This window comes from the organism of the source record quoted next, unplaced genomic scaffold (assembly GCF_019419815.1).
Source record: "Pyrus x bretschneideri cultivar Hongxiangsu unplaced genomic scaffold, Pyrus_bretschneideri_v1 Contig61, whole genome shotgun sequence".
Classification (NCBI taxonomy): domain Eukaryota; kingdom Viridiplantae; phylum Streptophyta; class Magnoliopsida; order Rosales; family Rosaceae; genus Pyrus; species Pyrus x bretschneideri.
Window position 1 is genome coordinate 1,292,486 of NW_025999800.1, and position 9,884 is coordinate 1,302,369.

Sequence of the window (9,884 nt, forward strand, 5' to 3'; positions counted from 1 at the left end):
AGTATTGCATTATTATAAATTGTGAATTATATCGTTTGATGATGTGGAGGCTCAGGTAAACTTCAGGTGAGTATATTGTGATGTTATTGGTTGCATGGCACATAGTTATGCATAAATGCATTTAGAGCTTATCATTGCTGCACCCCGGTGTTAGTGCTCCTGCCCAAGGCCAGGGCACATTCCTTCACGTGATGTTCACCTCCTGCACCGCACGCTCACCTTGGATCCAAGTTCGTGTCAGCCTTGTCATACAGACCACAATAGGTGGTTTCAACTTATAGATGACCCGCAATTATTCACGCAGCCTTCACGTGATCGTAGCATTTGAGCGTACATATTTACACCCAGCCCTGTCATACAGACCACAGTAGATGGTTCCGACTCATGTGCTAGCATATATTGATGAGCTAGAGGTCCATTCGTACAAGTCACACTAGGTGACTCTGATTGGCATATTATTTTATAGTGATTTCACCTGGCTTACATCTTTTAGTGTGGAAACGTTATGGCATGACATACTTCAGTTTTTACTGGCTTTATGCATTGGTATTCGTATGTATATACGTAGTATTATTTTCTGGAACTATATGGGTTTTATAGTGAAGGGTTATTACGTTCAAAAAAGATAAATGTGTTTTCAAACGTTTTGTTTTTACCCACTCACCCTTTTGTTTTGCGCCCCTCCAGGTTCTAGGTAGCTGTACATCTTGGTGGCTCACGAGGATTTAGGTGGTTTTGACGATTTACTAAATAACTGTAGAGATCTTCTCCCTGTTTGTACAATTAATACTTAGTTAGTTCGACTTCACTTTCGTTTACCTATGCTTTGATATGTGTGTATCTTATACTTGATCACTTTCATGCACTTACATATTATCTCTAGTTTAAGTAAGTTTAGTTTTGGTTTTTACTTAGTCGCATTTTCTTATTATTATCACCACTTCTGTTGTGCACTTGGCTACGTCACCCTCATGTGACGCCCAACACGTCTCGACTTCAGTCAGGGTGTGTCAACAGGCCAATTGGGACATTGACAAAATTGGCCCAAATCTGATGAAGGCTATTGACAATATGTTCAAGTCAAGATTCTAGGAATGGAAGTTTGATAATGAATGCGCTGCACCACTACAACAAGAACCAAAACTACTGGCGAATGAGTAGAATAGGATTTCTTATTTTAATTTTAGGGATGTGTTATCCACACACCCTATTTTACTTCTCATACACCCTTGATAATTTATGTCCGTTGATCTTCTTCAATTCATCTGATCCGACGGCCAAAAATTAAAGGGGTGTGTGAGAAGTAAAATGAGGTGTGTGGATATCACATCCCATTATTTGCTTATTTAATAATTATATATGAATTTTAAGTTTTTTTAGTATGAAATTTTTGATTAAATATGTACTTAATGTTCATTATGAATGAAATTAATGCATTTTAATAAGGATATTAATTAAATATGCACAAATGGTATTATTTATTAAATATATGTATGTGGTTTGAAAAAATTTGAAGAGTTAATGGAAAAATATTGTCAATATCCCAAAAAAAAAAAACAAAACAAAAACAATGCGCGACGAACCATAGTTCGTCACGCAATGGGTTTAAAAAACCTAGGAAAGTCAGAAGGCGCTCAAAAAGTTGAAGGCCACGTCAATGTCCCAAAAAAAATAAAAAAGCGCTATAAACTGTAGTTTGTCGTGTAAGTAGGGTTCAAAAATCCCAAGAAAGTGTAGTCGAATGGTGCCCAAAATGTTAAAACCCAAGGTTTTGCGTGACAATGGTTTCGTCATGCAAAGTTCTTCACTTTACTAAACTTAACCAAATTGCAGGAAGGCAGAAGCTGCAACAGTTTAAGGTATAGTTTTTCTTAACTAAGTTATTTAATTTCCATTCACTTAAATTGTGTTGTATGTAGTTTATAGGTGTTGTGAGTTTATGTTCTGTATGCAATCATTTTTGTATGGATGTACAAAAAATGGTTTGCAATGTTCATATGAGCTTAGTTTCTCGTTTGAGAATTAGTTGGATTTCGCGAATGGATGCGAAAGCATGACTGCGGTCCAGTTAATTCTTGAATTATTCCAAAATTTTGTACAGTTTAAGATTGCACATTTACATGTTGTAGTTTGCAGTTCACGCATTAGAGTTTGAACGTGGGAAATGTGGTAGCATCTCTTTGCGTTCTTCGAGCACTTCTACGTCATGCACTTGAAGAACTGTAGGGAGATGATGCCGAATTTTTCCCACGCTCGAACTCTAATGTGTTGGAACCGTAAATTACAACATGTAACTGTGCATTCTCGAATGAGATAGGACCTATACCGGAGGCATAAGGTGGCATGTCATGATTGAATTTGTTGTAACCCTTGTAATTTTTTTTTATTGTAGGTGAAATGGACAAACAGTGGATACATAATCCTAACAGATGTGCTAATGAATATTTGGATGGAATAAATCAGTTCATCAATATTGGAATTGCAAACAACTGCAGTTCAATTCAAATTCGATGTCCTTGTAAAAAGTGTAACAACTTAATGATTGAATATTTTGAAACTATTTGATACCATTTAGTGAGAAATGGGATGATGGAAACCTATACTACGTGGAATCATCATGGAGAACAAATACATATGCTTCATCCTCCCACATTACTCGAGCAGTGGATACAGTTGACTCTGTTGTGGAGCCAAATGATTAAATTTTGGATATTATCAATGATGCTTTTCCAACTGCTAATTCGAATACGAATGTGGAAGTAGAAGATGACGTCTCTCCCACCATGGACAATGAAGCATTTGAAAAATATGAAAAACTATTAAACAGTGCCAAGCAAGAAGTATACCTCGATTACGAAGGATTTTCGATGCTCATGGCCATTGTTGAGTTGATGCATGGAAAAACAAAGTTTTGTATGGGTAACCAGTGTTTTGATTACTTTTTGGGGGTTTTCAAGAGGATTCTTCCAAAGGACAATTGCCTTCCTAAAGATCATAAAAGTGCAAAGAAGGTGTTGAGTAGTCTTGGATTGGAATATGAAAAAATTCATGCGTGTAAAAATAATTGCATTTTGTTTTACAAAGAGAATAAAGTGTTGGATAAATGCCCTATATGTAATGAGTCGCGGTTTAAAATGACATCTCAGAATAGAAGAATGAAGATTCCATAAAAAGTTATGCGTTATCTCCCATTAAAACTCAGGTTGCAGTGATTGTATATGTCGACGTACACTGCGAGCAACATGAGGTGGCATAAGGATAGACGAGTGGATTACGATATTATGAGACATCCTGCAGATAGAGAGGCTTTGAAAGAGTTTGATCGGCTGTACCCCAAATTTGCATGTGAGCCTCGAACATTAAATTAGGACTTGCAACGGACGGGTTTAATCTGTTTGGGGTTCTATATCAAAACCACAGCACTTGGCCAATCTTTGTAATTCCGTATAATTTGCTGCCTTGGAAGTGCATGAAAAAAGAATTTATGATGATGATGATGTTGTTAATAACCGAAGATCCGGGCACGTGTATTGATGTGTATTTACAACCGTTGGTCGATGAACTAAAAGAATTATGGGAAAACGATGTTCCCACGTACGATAAATCTACCAGAAATATGGACTATAAACGATTTTCCTGCGTACATTATGATGTCTGGGTATACCACTAAGGGCTATTACGCATGCCCTAGTTTGCAAAGAGGACACGACGTCTAGTTGGCACACAGGAAAAGTTTGTTACCTAGGGTATCGTAGGTGGTTGCCGTGGAACCACGAGTGGAGTTAGAATGAGACAGCCTTCTTCAACAGCACAGAGCTTCGCCTAAGACCCAGACAATGGTTTGGCAATGAAATTTTGGCTCAGGTGAAATCTATTGGATTTTGCTCTGTTGGGCAAATCCATAAATAAGACGATACTAGACACACAAGACGAGGTTGGTCGAGCTCCCGTACTGGTCCAAATTAAAATTGAGACACAACATCGATGTAATGCATGTTGAGAAAAATGTGTTTGATACACTAGTCAGAACTATACTGGACATCGAGGAAAAAACAAAGGACACAATAAAAGCTCAGATCGATTTGGAAAAAATGGGCATTATGCCAGGTTTAAGGATGATGAGGGACGGAGATATAGCCAGAAATAAGCTCGCATCGTTTTTGGTGAAACCGGAAAAGAAGAAAGAATTTTTGCACTTTCTATCTTCTGTAAAGTTTGAAGATGGGTATACTTCAAACATCGGGCGTTGAGCAAATGTGGATGGAGCCAAATTTTCCGGCCTCAAGAGTCATGATTATCATGCCATACTTCAACGCTTTCTCTGAGTGGGAATTCGATACCCTTTGCCCAAAGACGTGGTGAAGTCGATTATGTTGTTGGCAAGATATTTTTCTCAATTAACTGCAAAAACTTTGAGGAAGTCCAATGTTAAACAGTTGTGTGACGATATTATTGAAGTGTTATGCAAGTTTGAACAAATATTTCCTACATCTTTCTTCACAAGCATGATCCACGTGATGATTCACTTACTGGATGAGGCATTTCTAGCTAGCCCCGTTAACTGTCGACGTATGTATTCGATTGAAAGATATATAATCGCCATAAATACTTTAGTTCGTGATGTATGTACAATTACACTAATTTTATACGGTAATTTGCTTATTGATGTAGACTACCAGGTGAATTAAAAAAGAGTGTACGGAATAGGGCAAAGCCCGAAAGATCAATCGTGGAGGCATATGTCGGCTTTGAGTCGCTTACATTTTGTGCAATGTACCTACAAGACATTGAGACTATGTTCAACCGACAACAACACAATAATGATGGTGGTGTGAGAAGTGAAAATTTTTCTGTTTTTGCCCAAATTGCACGACCATTTGACTAACCAATCAGAGGGAGGCGTTTGACAAAAATGACATGGAGGTAGCACATTGGTTTGTACTTAACAATTGTAACGAGACAATTATGTACCTAGATGAGCATGAAGAGTTGATGAAGCGGGAACATCCTTCACATTATATGCCAAAAAGCATTGTGAATTGTTTCCTCAATAGTTTCGTGAAAAATGTATGTTGTTCGTGTTTGGGTTTTTTGCATAATTGTAAATGTTAAACTAACATGACATCTTTTTCTCTTTTATTTAGGTGAAGAAATTGAAGGAAATTAATTTGCACGTTTACAGTGAAGAATTATACAACTTGGCGATTGGGCCCCTAAGTGCAAAATTGTACTCCGGTTGTCATGTAAATGGCATCAAGTTTTTGGCAACTGATTGTGATGACAAGCTTTGTATGAAAAATACTGAGGTACATGTATGGGGTGCGGGTGACATTGCAGACATTGATTTATATGGAAAATTGACAAGTGTTGTGCAATTGCTTTACAAAGACCGGTGTCAAGTTATCCTCTTTAAGTGTTGCTGGTTTGATACAAACCCACATTGGGTTGGAGGTGTTAAGCGAGACGATGGTTTGCTATCGGTCAACACTAACCGATGTTGGTATAACGACGACCCTTACATTTTGGCAATGATGGCTAAACAAATTTTCTATATAGATGACCCTAAGGCCAGGAGGGGATGGAAAGTAGGTCAGAAGTTTGAGCACACAGGAGTGTATGATATTGCATATCGAGATCCTGCGGCCAATGACGATTATGGTGACGTTGCTGACCAACAATTAGAGACTTCAACGGCACTTGGTGTAGATACAATGCGGGATATAACTATTACACAAAACCCGTATCAGGTAGTTGGAGGTCCTGAAATCAAAATACCGATCAATTCCATTACGATTGACCTTGGGGATCTGCTGTTATACAATGCACCTGAGCCCGCGAACAATGATGTTGATGTGCCTACAGACGAGGAGGAATGGGAGTCTGAATCTGACGATAGTGATGATCTTTACGAGGATTAATGAAAAATTGTATTGAATGGTATTTAAAAATGTTATATACAAACAAAAACTTCCTTTAAAATTTGTAACAAAATTAAATTAAAAAAAAATATTTATTTATTTAAACCAAAAAATAAATTAAATTTATAGTTATGCACGGCGACATTTTATAAATATTTGTCGTGCAAGTATTTAAAAATTCATTTAAAAAAAACTAGTTACTCGACAAAAGTTTAAACATCTTCGTCGCGCAAAAATGTAAAAATTTGATTTTTTTTTCCCAAAATTAGATCCAAGCTCCTCTCTCTCTCTCTCTCTTTCTCCATTCAGTCAACCTCTTCACTCTATCTCTCTCTATCTCAGATTCAATCTCAGTGTCTCCCTTTCTCCCTCACTCGCACTTCCTCGGTTTCTCTGTCTCTCTGTCACTCTCCATTTCGAATCCACAGCACTCCTACGCCACATTGCACGCAAATTTACTAGGTAAGGACCCAGTTTCCCTTAATTCAATTATTTATAAGTACAATTTTCTGAATTTTGATCTTCGATTGTTTTAGTTACAAGATTTAGGGATTTAGGGTTGGAATTGGGAGTCTTGGGCTAGGGATTTAGGGTTGGAATTGGGAATCCTGGGTTAAGGATTTAAGGTTGGGATTGGGAATCGTAGTTGTTCATGGTGTAGGGTTTTCGAATTACGGTTCGAATTACATATTTACAAGTTGGGGAATTTTTTTTATCTAGGGTTTTAATTATGAGAAATCAGAATTTAGATGTCCAATCATCGTTGAAATAGCCCTGTGTTGAAATTGAAAGCGGTATCTACACTTCTATTTTCTTTCTTCTTCTTTTTTCCATCTAAACTATTGTCTGTGTATTGTTTCTATTTGTTTTATATGATTTTCTCATCATTTTTATGGATTTGAGATTAAAAAAAACCTAAACTCTATATCTATTTATAGAGCTAATTGCTTGCATATTATTATATCCAGTTCTTACTTCTCCCTTAGTCTAGCATGTTTATCTCATTCTTCCCCCACATGCATGTATGAGTAAAAGTACACAAAGGAATATATTGCATGTGTGCAGTTTTAGTTGAATGAATAATACTCTTTGCACTTAGTATGGATGGAGGACCCCAAATCCTGGATTTGAAGAGCTGGGAAATATAATATGAACACCTTTACTGTATGAGGACTGTTTTGTATTGTGATGATATGCGTGTCATTCTTCTTCGACCCAGAAGAAATACATGGTTTTTTCCTTTTGGTGGTGAAGAAATAAGGAATAGGCAGGTATTTGAGGCAGTTGGAGAATGAGTTTTATCATTCATAGGAATCTTTGACCCAATGTAACTTGGTTGTAAGCTTTATTTTTATTTTTTTTTTATGATATGTGACATTCTCCACCCTCTTGAGATGAGGTTTTTTTTCAAATTACAATGACATCTTCTAGATATTCCATGTGTTATAAAGTTTTTTGGGGATTTCATATTATCTTTACGAATGGATGGCTGTAATTAACATACATTACAAACTAAGCCTTCATATTGGAACCTAATATGTGAAATGTTTTGGTAATTGTACAAGTCAGAAAATAAAATTAAGCTTCTATCACTCTTTGGATGCATAAAGCATTTAGTGTGATGTTTGTGTGCTTGAAAGATCAAATAACTTATAATTAGTGGCTTCAAGCATTGAATAAATCATGGTTTGTGGTTTTTTAGGTTTTCTTGTGTTGTTTTCATTCACCTTATATATGTGAAATGAAATGCATATAATAAGATGATATCTAAATAGATTCATGATTATTTTTGTAGATGTCAAACTTAATATCAAACCGGCGGGCAGCTAGTAAGGGCAATCAGACACCTTCTTAAGGAGGTAATGTGACTGCCACCTCCAAATCTGATATGGCCACGAAAGGTGTCCTTCTAGTCGCATCTTTAGGGCCAACAGTGTCTACGGCTACTGCATCATCGACTTCTTCAGTGACCCATCATGTCCTAAGCGCCCAATGGATTCATCAACAGCCTCGGACTTCTGAGGAGGCTCAGCTGTCTGGTGACGCTTCCTTTGTCCAAGGAGAGGGGTCCCAAATAGGTAAGCTTGCTCCCTCCCTCCCTCCCGCCTTCTCCTCCTCTTCTGATGTATATTAGTGTAGATAGCTTATATGCAAACACATTTAACCAAAAAAATAGGGAAAATATAATTATGGAGATGCTCATTTAAAATGATTCTATATTCTTGCCTCTATACACCAGTTCAAGCACTATAATCGTTTTGATCTTGTTTTCATAGCGCATCATAATTAAATACTATTCTTGATCTTTGAAGAAACTTGTATGATTTATAAGAGCTAAGGACACCTCCCTAAAAAACCAAATGTGATATAAAAGGAAGCATATATTAGCTGCTGTAAGTACAATTTTGTTCACTGAAACATTAAGCACAAATATCTCATTTATTGTAGAATATGTTTATACAAAATGCCTCTTATTTAGCAGCCGCCTTATGCACAAAAATTATAAAAACATATATGTAAAGAGCATATTATCATGTACGTGTTAGAGAATGTCTTAGCAACTAGAGATATAAAGTGCAAATTTACTGCATTATTAGTTGCAGATAATCAAACTTTCACTTAAAAGATGGATATTCAAAATCCCACCATTTCCCTTGAAGCATAGAATGTGAACTTATCTTGTGTAATTAAAATGAGAACCATAATATAATTAAGGAATCTTATCCTCTCTAATAATTGTTATCCTCTCTAATAATTGAGTAGCAAAGTAAAAAATATTTGATGCAAATCGAACTAATCTTTTAATTTATGCAAAGAATAACATACATGCTAGCTAGTTATTTTGAATTGTGATTTTGACCCATATTAATGATTGTTAAGTAGCACTGAGAAGTCATATCAATAAGTTGGAATTTTGTTTTTAACGTCCCCAGTTGGTATAAACTTTTTGAATTGTGGGGTTGATGTGTTGCTTTTGTTGTTATATTGTGTGTAGGTTTTTGGAAATGTTATAGTTTTAGGGGAGGTTCTGTCGAATTTTCAGTAGAAAATAGAATTCGTCTAATGTTTACTTTGTTTATTTGGTAGTTCAAAAAAAAACCAGGGTCCTTGAAGACTACAAAAAACTTCTCAGACCACGCATACCACGCCCAAAAGATCACCATTACGTGGGATCCTCGACATCGTGCATCTGCAACAAAGGAGTAGCACAATGCGTTGGTCACCGACGTTGGCTGTGTTATTAGGAACCATTGCCCCCTCAGGTGGGAGTCATGGAGAGCTGTGCCACAAGAAACCAAAGACGCCATGCTTTATGAATTATTGGTTAGTATTTTCAACCTCAAATACTAAATTTTTATTAAAGTATACAAATATTATAAATTTTAACTACTATTTATTTGTTAAGTTTTGCAGCATCACTATGAGCTCTCCAACCTCGATTCCAACCAAATGGAGTACATCAAGGACCTTTGCTCCAGTAGGTTCACTCAATGGAAAACCAACCACCACAAGCATTATGAGCTATATGACGGTCCGGCGGTCGCTCTAGAAGTTAGGTGCCCTATACAGTTGCTGGACCATCGGGATGAATGGGAGTGGCTCTACAGCCATTTTCAAGATGAGAATACTTGGTATGTATAATTTATATTTCAATAATATATTAATAAAAAAATTTACACTTTAAAAAAAAAAACATTTCATTTTTTTCATTCATTTGTTATAAATATCTAAACTAATACATTTTTTTAATTCAACAGAAAAAAGGTGAAGGCAAACTCGATCAATCGGTTGAAGAAAAAACTCCTTCACCGATCCGAGTCACGACGCTTCTCTTATAGGTTCGAGGAGCGACATAAGGTAACTGTATATTTATTTTAAGTTTTCAATCTCTTTATTACACAATTGGTAATCCATGTTAACACTTTTTAAATTTTTTCAAGGGGCCAAAGTTTCCTGAAATTGACA

General features: G+C 36.3%; 1 long non-coding RNA gene across 1 annotated transcript; it reads left to right on the forward strand.

Moving 5' to 3' along the window:
- Positions 1-9,020: 9,020 nt before the first annotated feature.
- Positions 9,021-9,550, forward strand: LOC125471767. The gene is made up of 2 exons (XR_007253842.1): positions 9,021-9,242; positions 9,333-9,550. It is a non-coding gene; the product is annotated as an uncharacterized LOC125471767 (long non-coding RNA).
- The last annotated feature ends 334 nt before the right edge of the window (positions 9,551-9,884 follow it).